The 13,902-nt window shown below is 36.4% G+C and overlaps 1 protein-coding gene across 3 annotated transcripts in view; it reads right to left on the reverse strand.

The window, feature by feature from the left end:
- LOC128022322 (protein NDRG3-like) overlaps positions 1–13,581 on the reverse strand; it is a 31,948-nt gene extending 18,367 nt beyond the window's left edge. The window contains exon 1 of one of the 3 annotated variants that reach the window (XM_052609725.1): positions 13,422–13,581. The gene's annotated coding sequence lies outside the window, so the exon portion shown is untranslated. The remainder of the gene's footprint in view (positions 1–13,421) is intronic. The other 2 variants (XM_052609727.1, XM_052609726.1) reach the window with 2 other exon arrangements.
- Between the last annotated feature and the right edge of the window lie 321 nt (positions 13,582–13,902).

Raw genomic sequence — 13,902 nt, forward strand, 5'->3', positions numbered from 1 at the left:
CGTGTCGATTTTAAAGGCAAGCATGAACAAACATACACGGTAATGGCAGAGTACACTGTACTGTTGTTGCTAATTAAAAGTTCTTCAGCAAAGTGTGGATTTACTTGACCAATATTAAAACCAACAGCGGAGAAGCATATATAAAATATAATCGTCACTTCCCCACAGGTGCGGTTTACTAACAAGGTGACAGCGCCAACTACTGGCCTGGCATACATAACACAGCATTTTTGTCCGTTTTCGCTGATTTGTATAAACACAAATGATTTTGAAAATGTTGTTGTGTATATGTGAAACTTTTTAAAAAATGAAAGGGAATAACTTTTCAGTTTTTGACTACACCATTGTCGTGTAAACATAGCCTAAGAAATGAAAAGCTTAGGAGTTGCAATCTCCTCCGCAATCCCAGCAGCAAATCCAGATGAAGGACATTAAATAATATCTAGATAGGCACTGACATAAAAAGAAAACAACTACTGTTCAGCATGCCTGTAAAGATTTGCTGTATTCCCCTCAACTTCCGCTCACGGTCCACAAATTTAGGCTGAGGGCAAAGGCCAAACTGCAATCCTGACATCTGATTGCAATTCCAACATGGAGCTGAAAGACTCGGATGTAATTATCAAACAGATTCATACATTTATTGAAAATACTGCCAAGATTAATGTCAAGATTTCATATCAACCAGATAGGACTTGCTTCACTAAGCCAAATTAACTTCCTCACCACCCTATCAACTGCAATCAATGTCATCTTCAGTTTTCACCCACTCTAGCTGAGCATTCAGTGAAGTGTAAAACTGTTGCCATAGAGACAAAAGGGCCGATGTTTATTTTCAGAGAGGGCTCCCAAAGGGACGAGAAGGAGTCATGAAGACTCAGAACAGCAGACCGAGGCATTAGCTGAGACTCAAAGATACCACAGTCCTTCATTTATTTTATTCCTCACATCACATCAGGTTTTTCAGAGTATAAATGTAAAATCTACTGTGGGAAAAACCCACAGCTAAAATCCCTTTTCACTATCTTCCCATGTGTATTGCATAACTATGCCGTCCAAAGAAATGTGACTCATGTAAAAACACTTCCCAGGGTTCCTGTCTATTATTTCACTGAGATCTGTCCATACAAATGTGTATCTACACAGCTGCCAAGCAAAAAACACACAGATAAGAGCATCGCTGAATCAATTGCATGATAAATCATCTACATAAATCAAGTAATTATTTTTTATTACCTGTATTTACATTTTCTTTGAACCGTTTCACTATAATATTGCTGGAAACATGTTCACAAGTCACGCTCCACATACCCTGTTAATCAGTCACATATGGATAAGGAGGCCTGCTAACATACTTCAGCCCACACACACACAACCTTGCATACCCTTGAGGGGCTTTCCCATTCATCTCTGTTAATTCTTAAATTAATTTCATGAGTATGCCACAAGTCATAAGTCAATATGAGCATATTTCACACAGCATATTTTCCCAGATATGTTATTTCTGAGTAAATGCGTTATTTAATGATACTGATTTTGTATTTTGTTTTTGTTTTGATACAACATTCAACAATAAATCATTCACAATAAGACCAAGAATGTGTATTAATAAATAAACATGGCCAATTTGTATTTATTAAAGGGCTGTGCAAAAAATCGAATGCGATTTTCATGCGCATATCATCAGTAAAGATGCTCCTGTAATTAGAAGTATATCTCCAGCACGTGTGTTCAGATCAGGGTTGCCAGGTTTCACAAAATATCCTGCCCATTTGCTTCTCAAAACTAGTCCCAAAACAAGACCAATCACGTTTCCGGGAGGTTCCCCGATAAAAATTGCTTCCCGGGTTAAAATATACAATATACATTTTAGGGGCTAAATATCACGTTATTGTTATTGGGGTTGCTCCAAACCGTGGACATGAATAATAATCGCAGACTTGGCAACACTGGTTGGCATTTACTAACCCGCGAAGCAACTTTTATCGGGGAACCTCCTGGAAATGCGATTGGGTTAGTTTTGGACTGGTTTTGAGAAGCAACTGGGCAGGATTTGTTGTGAAAACCTGCCAACCCTGATCTGAATAGACGTGCTGGAGATATACTTCTAATTACAGGACCATCTTTACTGATGATATGCGCATGAAAATCGCATTCGATTTTTTGCACAGCCCTAATTTAATACTGATTTTAAGGTGCCTATAACCTGGAATATAAGATTTAGCATTTTTATATACTAAGTATATATTATAATTTTTTTTCCTTGTATAGATGTCTTTTCGTGGTGATTTATTCGGGTCTATCCCTGGGAGGATGTCTAGAAATTTTGCCCCCACATATCTGATAACCTCTTACACACACACACACACCTGCAAACACCTACTAAGTGAGATAAAAAGAGGAGCTGGCACGAATGCCGTCAGCAAACACTGCTGAAAGATCGATGGCCATCACAAAGCACTCCTACTCTTGTCTGTCCATCCATCTCTCTCACTTTCTCTCCCACACCATTTTCCACCTTGAAGCTATAAACAGCCCATGAGTCAAAAGTAACGAGTGAGGTCAGTAAGGAGTGTCCACAGATGTGGACAGATGGTCTATGCCCTGCCTGCTGCATGGGTTAAGTTCTGTCCAGTTCGTGTCCCACAACTAATTTTAATAAACGTATTAATTCAAGAAACTTTGGTGAATCATTTATCGACAGGTATATCCAACATTCTGGAGAGCCACAGTATTCACACACAAAAACAATCTGTTTTGTAAAAATAATATCATTCAAGATCTGTTGAAAATCAGTGTTAAGATGGATGACAGCTGGACAGCACAGGCTTTGAGGCAGGCTTGAGAGACACCGTAAGGGCCTTTGGCTTTCCTTATCTTCTGTTTCTTGAGGACTTTGCACACATCATCTTCTCAGATCTTAAGTGCAGGTTGAGAAGCAGTGGAAGGGAGGGAGGGGAGGTGGTCAGAGCGGGTGTGGGGTGTGAAATCAGGCTTTTCAAACCTGCAGTAAAAATCATTCAAATCATTGGCTAAAAGTTAATTCTCAACAGTGCTGGGGGATGGTGTCTTGTAGCTGGTGATTGCTATTTTAACTCTTTTTATGTGCAAGGCATCAACCTTAGACCACTTCCATGTATGCTCAGGTATTGAATTAAACTAGTTTATTCCATGTCTTCTCAATCTCATTGCTCTTTGCTGACAGAGTGGGAAGCTGAGGAACACAATCTGTGACTAGGGTTAGAATGGAATACTAGAAATACTGAAATATTACATGATGCAATGATAAAGGTTTAACTTACACATTGTTGAATAGGTATTTTCATCAAGCTGCATGTTTATTAAATTATGTCAACATTAAATTATGTTATCAACTGATTGATATTGATGGGTTCAATATATTTTTTATTTTAAATTATTCATTTAATTAATTCATTTATAGATATTTTCTAGCCCTCCAATAAGTCATTTTAGACACAGTCTAATACATTATATAGTACCTTTATTTATAACCGTTATAAGTATTACACAATAATGGTTCATAGGTGGCATCAAAAGTACATTTGAGAAATAACTTATCTTTCCTTTGAGAACAAACAGAGATGTGAGTTGCAAATGTTATTTTTAATATAATTTTGTATAACAATATATTTTGGCACTTAAATCAAATAATAATTCATGAAGAATTAGAAATCATAGCTGAATTTTTTTTTTTTTTTATAAAATAAGAAAAAAACTCAAACAACAAGCACAAAGCACTTCAAATGACAACAATAAATATTAATAACATAATATAACATATACATGATTGAATAAGCTGAAACTAATTTTATAATAACAATTATAAAAAAGATGAAATTAATGCATAAAATATTGATATTAAAACTTTTATTAACTTAATTGTTAAATTAATTATATGTATTATATAATGTAATACATAGAATGTTTCAGAAAAGTCACTGCTAGATAAATATTCCAAAGACAAGCTGCATGTTCCCATTCCCTCCTTTTTCTTTCTACTTTGGTCTCCATCTCAGTGGCTCCCCCATCTTGAACTGAATTAAGGGAAATCCCTCAACTAAGCAGTTGTGTACGTGATAGCAGAACGCGTACACTCCTTTATTAAAGCTTTTGTTGTGGCAGAGTGCAGCCAATTCACTAGACTTTCTGCCAAAATAAGACTTCCGTCTCTCTCTCTCTCTCTCTCTTTTCATACACTATAAGGCTGAGGGACACCCTGCATGCTGACGCACACTGTCACAGACTTACAGCATCACATCCATCATAATTTGGCTTTTGCCTTATACATTAAGTCACTTCCTTGCTGTAATTTCTGGAGAAGTCAGGACTTGCATTCATGTAATTGTATATGCGAATACTTGACTGCCTTTTCTAAAAGTGTTTTCAGAAAGCTCTCTTACACATGTACACACACAATCAGATGGTCTTTCTTTTCATATATATATATATATATATATATATATATATATATATATATATATATATATATATATATATATATATATATATATATATATATATATATATATATAAAATGTGGGCTACAGCAAAACCGTTCTTAGAGTACCCAGAATGCTTTAAAAGGAGTGCATTATTCCTGAAGAGTCACAGTATTTAGCCTTATTAGAACAGAGAGCCACTTACTGTACTGATCTAAAGCTTTCCATTTGTTGGCATCATCAGTAAAAGCATCTTATGCATTCCATACATACACGTAAACTTTAAAGATAATTTCACACCAGAGCTTTTAGTGAACTTCAATCTAAAGTTCACAACTAAAAATAATCCATCCTAACTCACAAACGAACTGCTATTGATACATTATAACTAGGGATGCATCCATAAAGTTTTGGTTTGATACCAATAATCATTTTTAGATTGTGATGAAAATCTCATAAATGGCTTATTAGATTTATTTAGATTAATATTTGATTATTTTGTCAGAATAAGTAAACTAAAAATAGATAACGAAATAAATAAAATTAAATGCTAAAGGTAAATTCAGGCTTTATAACATTATAAGTTGAGGTTTGAAAAATGGATATTCATTTTGAAATTTTCTTTAGAAAAAAACAAAAACATTTAGCTTTAAAAAAAAACTAAGGTTTAAGGTAACCTAAATGTAAAAATATATTAAATATACAAGTCCATCTCAATAAATTAGAATGTAGTGGAAAATTTATTTCAGTAATTCAAACTTGTGTATTAAATAAATTCAATGCACACAGACTTAAGTTGTTTAAGTCTTTGGTTCTTTTAATTGTTAAGGTAAAGCCGCGTTTCCACCGCAGGAACTTTACCCAGGAACTAGGGACTTGGTCCGGTACTTGGTGTGTTTCCACCGCAGGAACCAGGAACTAAATAAAAGTTCCGGGTAAAAAAATGCCCCCCAGAAAGTCCCTGCTGGCGAGGTGGTACTTTTTTAAAGTTCAGGAACTTTCGGGGGCGGGACTTTGGCGCTAAACATCCTGATTGGTTGAGTTGACGCAGCATTGGTTGAGTTCAACCACCATTTATTCGGATCAACATTTTCAAAATATTACTGTTATTGTGTCATGAAATGTAATTTTAAAAGTATTTCAGGCGAGAATGTAGTTGTTTAAAACTCAAATCTGTTGTTTATTTATAAAGACAGCGCCTATTTAAAAATGTGTTTCGCCGATCTCTGAGACGGTGAGCTCCACACGATCAGGGAGAGCTCAGTGATCATCTATCCGCCCAGAGGCAGCCTCACCTTGGATAGACCTTCTGATATGTGCCGCTGGCTCTGATGTGTCTTTAGTGGTTAAACATAACATATAATTCAGCTGCGGGGTAAATCTAACAGGTTTTCTTTGGTCTGTATTTAATTTATCTATATGTTAAAATGAAAATAAAAAAGGCAAGTCTATATAATATTTTGTTTCATTGTAATGGATGTACACATATCCCTGAACTAAGTACATTTCTGCAGCTGTTATTATGTTTAAATGAAAACGAAAGGAGGCAGTGGTATTTTATATCCTATTTCGTTTTATTGTAGATATACTGAGGGGAAAATAACAGTAGCCAAAGCCATCTGAGTTCACGCAGCATTGGTTGAGTTCAACCACCATTTATTTGGATCATTTTCAAATATTACTGTTATTGTGTCATGAAATGTAATTTTAAAAGTATTTCAGGCGAGAATGTAGTTGTTTAAAACGCAAATCTATGGTTTATTTATAAAGACCGTGCCTATTTAAAAAATGTGTTTCGCCGATCTCTGCGACGGTGAGCTCCACTCGATCAGCGGGAGCTCAGTCCTCATGTATCCGCCGAGATGCAGCCTCAAATCGGCTAGACCTTCTGATATGTGCCGCTGGCTCTGATGTGTCTTTAGTGGTTAAACATAACATATAATTCAGCTGCGGGGTAAATCTAACAGGTTTTCTTTGGTCTGTATTCAATTTATCTATATGTTAAAATGAAAATAAAAAAGGCAAATTTATATAATATTTCGTTTCATTGTAATGGCTGCATATACACATATCCCTGAACTAAGTACATTTCTGCAGCTGTTATTATGCTTAAATGAAAACCAAAGGAGGCAGTGGTATTTTATATCCCATTTCGTTTTATTGTAAATAGGAAAATTGCAGTAGCCAAGACGAGCTGACTGAAGTTATCAAGTACGCTGCTGTTTATAGATTTACCGGACTTGCGTCGTCGCGGACATCACACTCCCGAGTCGAATGCACAAAGTCTGAACTAACTACCGAGGATGCACGTCCAAAATCAGCGTACTTTAAAAAAAACAAACAAATCAGCAGTACTTTGTATTGAGAAACGCGCGCAGACCTACGTCACCAGTCTATTTGCCTAATCTACCCGGTACTTTACACCGCGGTGGAAACGCAGAAAGCAACAGGTCTGGGGGGAAAAAAGTTCCTGGGAAAAAAAGTTCCTGGTAAAAATGTTCCGGGTAATTTCGGTGGAAACGCGGCATAAGGTGAAGGTAAAGGTTAAGAACCACATTATCATCTTCAGGAAATACACTGTATTTCAACGTTGTGTTTTAATCCTTTCCTCACCTAAACTAAGCGACTAAGAGAGAGTTAGAGAACATTTTAAAAAACTATACAGGGGCTGAACAGGTTCTTTATACGGTATAGAGGTGCTATTTAGCACCTCAACCACCCCAAAGAACTGCTGAAGAACCCAATTTTGTGTGTGTGTACAATTTAGAAATAAGTAAATGAGTCGATAAACAATGCTACAAATAAACTGTGTAGACAAAGTCTTTGCAAGCGCCTAGACAAAAATACTTTTTTTAAAGTCTTCTTAGGCACCATGAATTCATACGGTTAGCATGTTTAATATTAAAGTATGTTTTTTTTTTTTTTTTCCTAGACAGCATGTATAGACCTACCCTAGCAAAAGATATAATTTTTTTGGTATGTTTATTAGGGGGCATCATATGTGGCATCAAAACAATTCTACCACGGAACCCATCTGTCTCTGCAGACGGTCTGCTTTTGAGTTCACAAATTCCTCACATAACAAAACAGGCACGACGCAGCAGATACAGAAATGCCTTGAAATGAAGAGATGTGGAAACTGTGGCCTCTCTGTTTGTGTACTGAAAGCATGAGGATTTAAAATGGGTTAAATTACAGAGTGAGACTAAATGTTAATGTTCACAATATGTTAAGGTGCGTAAAATTTCTGTCACACGCTTGAGGTATTCGACTAATCAAAAGCACTTGATAGCTGGCCAATCAGAGCACACCTCACTTTTCAGACCAATAAGCCTTGTAAAACTTGACGCGTTTCAGAAGAGAAACAATAAAATTTACATTATGTGGAAAATATGTTTTTTTAATCTTAAAGCGGATACACATTTCATTACACCAAATAATATTCTTTTTAGCTATATTTTAGTATATTTTAGTAGTAAAAAAAAAGACCTTCTTTCATAAACGAAAAAATCAATAATTGACAGTAACCCTTATAAGGGTGCCAGATTCCCCAAAGATGCACGAAGCAAGGCATGGGTTGTGTTAGATAGATGTCAACAAATTAATCTGCTTTGGTAGATGACAGAAAATACATTTCCCACTTGTCCAGACAAGATGTGAGCTGGGTAAACGATTTTCAGTAACAGCTCACAGAGCCATAAATAAAATCTAAACTTGTGGCATGTGGAGCCTGGGTTAAATGTATTTAAGAGAACATGCATTAGCACAGTCTAAAGTGAAAATCCTGTCTTCAGCAAGGCTGGGAAAGTGCTCTGAGAACCAAATTAGATTTTCATCTGAAAACATTATATGACTCTTTACCTCTACTGTAAATGTATCTATTAGCTCAATGAAAAATGTATTTTACTTTGGTAATTGGACATACATGTTGGAAAATTATCTCATACTATAGTTTAGATTCTAAATATGCAAACTGATGGTAATCAGGTAAAAACCAAGGTAAATGTTCGTATTTCATGAATGAAACAGGACAATAAACGAGACAAAAAAAGTAGTGTGGGATATTTGTACATCGAGAGTTGATTGGGCCATGAAAAGTGGGAGTCAGATACTAATTTGAAGGCTGATGTTTGAATAATATACACTATTGTTCAGAAGTTTGGGGTCGTAGTTTATGAGGGTGTGTCATCACAGTATGTAATCAAGTAGGAGTGTTCTGAACAACTTATGTCTGTCCGACAATTACGAGATGGTTTTTCTGGTCTAAAAACGGCATCTGGTGTTTTATTATTATTTTATTAAGGCTAATTTCATGATGGAAAATTTATTGATAAAAAAATACTAGTATTGTAAGTGCACCACAGGAAGTACTACCATTTTCCCTTTAATGCGCGATTGATAAAAAATAATGTATTAATGAATAAATAAAAAATCTTACTGACTCTTAACTGCTGAATAGTAGTACTTATACTGTTTATCATTAATAAACCAATAAGCCAAAGATACACTAAACTTTCTCATGCAGGCTCTTGTATAAAATATATATATATATATATTGTAAAAGCATAACTAGTACTGCTGTGCTTAGAAAAGGATTGTTATGTATTTTGCTTTCAAGAGCCTTAACTCCTTAGGGATCCAGTGCAAACTACTGCTAAGGATTAAAATTCAAGAACAGCATGAAGGTACACTGAGCAAATAAAATAAAAAAAGACCCTCTACTGTGATCTGAAAAAGTGCTAGGTCAGTCTGAAATCTGATGATCATTTTGATGGAACTTACTGAGACATCTCAGCAGGCCGGCCTGATATTGAGCCATCAGGCAGAAGCACAGCTGTCAAGGTGAAAATGGGAGGAGAAACAGTAGGAGACAGAAAAAACATGGCACAAAACCAAAGACACAGGTTTTAGTGGTCTGGCTACAATCCAGGACAACCACATGAAACCCACACAGCTCATACAACAGGCCACAACAAATGATCTTTAATGCTAATAAGACAGAGAACTGGAAGAACTGGTGAAATTTATTAAAAGAGCTCAGCAATCCAACACAGGGATGATTCGTTTTTGTAGGTCCGATATTAGATGGGTGTGAGCTGATTAACAAAGTGCACATCTGAAAATATAAAAGAATCAAGTGCACCACGTAGCAACAGCAGGATCTACAAATTAAGGTCACAAGGAAGTCACAAATCTTCAGACAGTGATGCTAACAACAGCCACCCTATACTATACGTTGGTTTGCGAGCTGCCGTTCTCTCTTCACTAGACTTCTCTTGAAGGAACGCTCCACAAAATATATATATAAAAAATAGACACATTTTCCAACTCCCTTAGAGTTAAAATTGAGATTAGCTACTAGCTACGAGTTATGCGATCACAGTGATCTGATCAAGCAGATCGGATCATCAGCCAATCAGAACACGGCGGGTTTACACTTGGCAACATCAACTGTCTTTTCTATCGTGATAACCGATTGGATCTGCCTTTCCCACGCAATATTTACATAAGTCTGCAGAGAACGGTCTGAAGTCAATATGAAGTGTTTTCAATCGCAGGACATTTTACAAATCAAAGATAAGTGTTGGTGTCTAACCAGCGCACCATACGGGTGTTCTCTGTCTCTCTTCGGACAGTTCGCGAGAGAGGGGGTGGCGTTTTGCGTGACGTCCATCTGTGAATGCAGACACAATGGCTGGATTTGGTTTACATTACACTGAGATCCGATCACAATGTGTACTCGACTCTGGACCAGGACACGCTGATCGGATAACATTACGATCAGAAGTGCGTTTATACTTGTCTTTTCAATGTGTATGTGGACAACATCCGGATACAGGTCGCACGTTAATGCCAAGTGCAAATGCAGCCTTTGTGTAGTTGCAGAGTTCCTGGGACTATTTTCAGGTGCTGCGTAATATCACTTGTGCCTGCTGCACCAATGGTATGGCAGCAAAGTTCCTTGATTGATCTTAGTACATGATGTAAATACAGAAGAGTGAAGTTTTAAAACAGAAAAAAATACAGAATCAATTTGGTCATTTTTGAGGGAGATGCTAATGGTCTAATCAGATTCAATGATCCATGCTAAGCTAAAAGTGCTACCCCCAGACCTGGAGATCGTCTGAATGGATTCAAAAACGGTTAAACTCAACTGTTTAACTCTGAGTTTTTTTTAATTTATTTTTAAAGTGGAGTGTTCCTTATAGAAAGAGACTCAGAACAAATGCTCCAGAGCATTAAATTTGCCATTCACTATGCAGCAATTAGGCTACACTACGCAAACAACCAACTAGTTTTTCAGTAAACAGTCCAGTTTTTCAGTAAACAGTCCAGTCGGTAAGGTTAAATACAACCTTACAAATTAAAAACTGGTAATAGTATAATTTCAATGAAAACTACCAAAGTTTTACAATCCTATATACTACTGTTTAAATGTTTGGGGATGGTAAAATGTTTTAATGCTTTTGAAAGGAAAAGTCTTTTATACTCACCAAGGCTGCTTTTATTTAATCAAAAATACATTAAAACAGTAACATTGTTATTACGTTAAAAACATTTGTAACTGTTTTTAATATATTTAAAATTTAAATTTTCTCACGTGAAGGCAAAGCTACATTTTCAGCAGCCATTACTCCCATAACCCTGTTGTGGAAACCGTGATATTTATTTATCTATTTATATTCATGATTCACTGATGAAGAGAAGTTTCAAAAGAAAAGCATTTATTTGAAATAGACTTTTTTTGTTGTTGTAAAAATCACACGTCTTTAATGTCACTTTTTACCGCATCTTTTTTCTTTACTAAAAAACACTTTCATTTATTTAAAAACAATCTTACACTTTAAACTTTTGAGCTTTACTATAAATACCACAGTTTATGAAATAATCAGAAATCATCCTGCATCATGATATATTAAAAATTTCCATGAAACAACTATACTTCACAAAATTAGATAAACTCAGCTAAATTTAATTGGAAAAATGATGTTTGGTATCATCATCGGAATTCAAATAGCTCATTAAGGACTACAGACTGTGCTTTCAGTCTTGCACATGCAGTGAGGGAAGTCTGGAGGAGCATCTTGGAATCTGTCCACATCACACAACCAACAGCCTGGCAGTCACCTGTGATACTGCTCCACCTGCAGCAGGTGCTTTACAGAGGATGCTATGAGGACTGCAGAGGAACATACGTAATGTCGCAATGCACGGAATGTTTCATTATTTAAGGGATATTTCATTAAAAATGCAACATGTTCTTAACATTAATAACCTTTATTCCCATTCATCAATAGTTTTTACTGATCACAAACCCAAAAAGGACAAAATAGACCATTAAATGACCACTATAGCCTTATGCATTAAATACCAAGTCTTCTAAAGCTAGATGAAGTTTGTACGGCAAAGTGCTGCATAAAGATTCTTCAAAATTCTTCAAAAAGATCCATGACACGTTAGAATGGCGAGTTCGAGACAAAGTGCCTTCCCTTATCTCTGTATAGCACAGGTCATAGACCACCCATTTGCCCTCATGCTAGTCCACAGACCTGATAAGCAGGGTTATTGAGATTGTGAGCACACTCAATTGAACTGAAGCATAGCTTAATTAAAGCTCGCTGCTCCCAAGAGATCCAGGATTTCCTGACATCTCCACATGCCAACCCACAGGAACACACTAACTCTCTCTCTCTCTCTCTCTCGCTCTACATATAAAAGAACTATCTTCTCTATAGGGAAGTAAAAATGTTAACATCTCAGCAATAGGAAACACATCGATTACACATATTAAAAATAAGGAAAATGAACACAAAATGAATTTAAAGAGTAATTAAAGTAAAATGAGCTTATGCATTCACTTGTGCCTGTTTTTGTACCAGGGTGAAAAGAGGAAGAAAGTTTAATTGGATTTCTATCTCAAACAGCAGTATACAGATCTGTTAAGGCTTTGACTTGAAAACAGCTGATTAAAACATACTGTGTATTACAATAAACTCTGTATCAGTGTATGTATGACAAACAGATTTCAGCAAAGAAGACTGTGAGGGGGTCTCTATTGTGTCCTGTGTTGAAGATAACAACAGGTTAGTGTAGTTTGTTTGTCGTGTCAACAGTGTGTAGTGCAGTATCACATTGTCTGAGTGTGTTAAACCGCACACCTGCGAGCACATGGAGTTCACATCCTCAGCACTGCGACCTTCCCATGAGCAGGTGACCGAGGACAATGTCATTTGTGTCATGCCGGAAGTTGTGTCGTAGCTATATAATAGAAACTATCCCAAAAACCCATCACTTTACACTGTCTTTGATATGTAGGCGTCAGATGACAAGAGTTAATCTACTGAGAAATACTGATATTTTATACATACATGAAGGTTTAAATTAAGAAACAGGACTATCACGAATCAAAGTTAGACCGACGTAAATAATTTAGCAACATAAATTCAGATGCATTTCAACAGCAACACATTCTTTCACTGAAACTGCGTGTAGACAAAGACTAATCATATTCAAAAGACTGAATGCAGGATGCAGCTGGCCCTCTTTATCTACGAAAACTATGAAACATCTGCTGCGACGTGTGGACAAAAATGCACTGAATTAAAAACCGTGACATCTAAAGTTTTTTTTTTTTTTTTTTTTGGCGTCAAGATCCAACATCTTCAGTGTCGGATGTGTGAGATAAGTGGATGAAAAAAAATCGATCATTAATAAATGACAATGTGCGTGTTTTCCCTTCTCTGTCTTATTCAGCGGCTGTTGTGATGGAAATCGATGTTTTTGTGGCTCCTGGCTGTTTAGAAACATGGAGCCATTTTAAAATGAATTGCATTGGTCGCTGTAAAGAAAATAACCAACACCATCACTCTAAATTATGTCACATAATTCCCGTCGGTCTCATTCACATTCCTAGAACAAACTGTACTATTTTAGTTCTAAAACATTTCACATTTAACTCACCTACCAGTCGGATGTACAATACTTGGATCTGAGCAAGGAAAATCTTCCACAAAGATGTTGAAGTGAACGGAGGCTGGTGGAAGCAAAAGGAGGGCTCGCAGTCTCTGCCAGCCGTGTTTTGATGTCACTCGGTGGGCGGGGTTTTCTGGGCTCCCGCTTACACTCAGCGCACTCGGAAGACCCCCTCATAAGCCATTCATCGCCCTCGTGAGGTTGGCTATGATAACCACGTCACGACTTTATCGACAGTTACGTCTTTTTCTTTGGTTCCGCAATGTGTTTTTTTTTCTTCTTCTAAATACATATTTTTTTCTGCAGCTGAAGTTCCTGTCACCAAGATAAATCCCTTATGCATTTAAACATACTTGACAATAAAGCTGATTCTTATTCTAATTATAAAAATAAAATCACATAGCAGACCAGGTATACACATACTGTATACATACAACGTGCTTTAATTATAACTGTATCTATTTTGAAT

Source organism: Carassius gibelio, chromosome A11, assembly GCF_023724105.1.
Source record: "Carassius gibelio isolate Cgi1373 ecotype wild population from Czech Republic chromosome A11, carGib1.2-hapl.c, whole genome shotgun sequence".
NCBI lineage: Eukaryota > Metazoa > Chordata > Actinopteri > Cypriniformes > Cyprinidae > Carassius > Carassius gibelio.